This window comes from Etheostoma spectabile, chromosome 19, assembly GCF_008692095.1.
Source record: "Etheostoma spectabile isolate EspeVRDwgs_2016 chromosome 19, UIUC_Espe_1.0, whole genome shotgun sequence".
In the NCBI taxonomy this organism is placed as follows: Eukaryota; Metazoa; Chordata; class Actinopteri; order Perciformes; family Percidae; genus Etheostoma; species Etheostoma spectabile.
This window is the reverse complement of record NC_045751.1, coordinates 4,891,829-4,892,432: the sequence shown is the minus strand read 5'-3', so window position 1 is coordinate 4,892,432 and position 604 is coordinate 4,891,829.

Here is a 604-nt window from a genome sequence, read left to right as displayed (position 1 = left end):
GTGTGTGTGTGTGTGTGTTTGTGTGGGTGTAGCTGGAAAAGTGATCAAAAGTGCCATACCCTCATTACAAACAGTCACTCACACAGAGCATGGGCACATTACAACATCACATCCAAACCAAGTTCATTCAAGGTTTCTACTGCATGTAATTCTCAACTTCCCATAGTGATACTACTCCTTTACTTGCTGCCTTCCTTTTTTCTCACTTCATTAAGTGGGTAGACACAGACTGGAATGAAGAGGTGCTTGGATCAATAATATTGAGACAGATACTCTTTGGAGAATGAGTATTCTTTAATATAATGAGACAAAAAAGCCCATGCTGAGTCAGGCGCAAAAGTATAAAGGAGCAATGCTTTAAAAGTGGTAGCAAAATATGAGTTACAGCTTTATTTACATCTACAGCTTTTTCTTTTTGTGTGTTGTTTTTTTTAATTTTCAACACAACACTTACCTGATCATTTATACTTCATTTAAATACAAATGTTTTATCTGGTATACCACCATTTAGCATTCACTTATACAGTTTGTTATTCCTAAATATTTATGGCTGATCTTTGTGATTGTGATCTGATCAACACTAATCTATTCTGCTCCCTTTAGC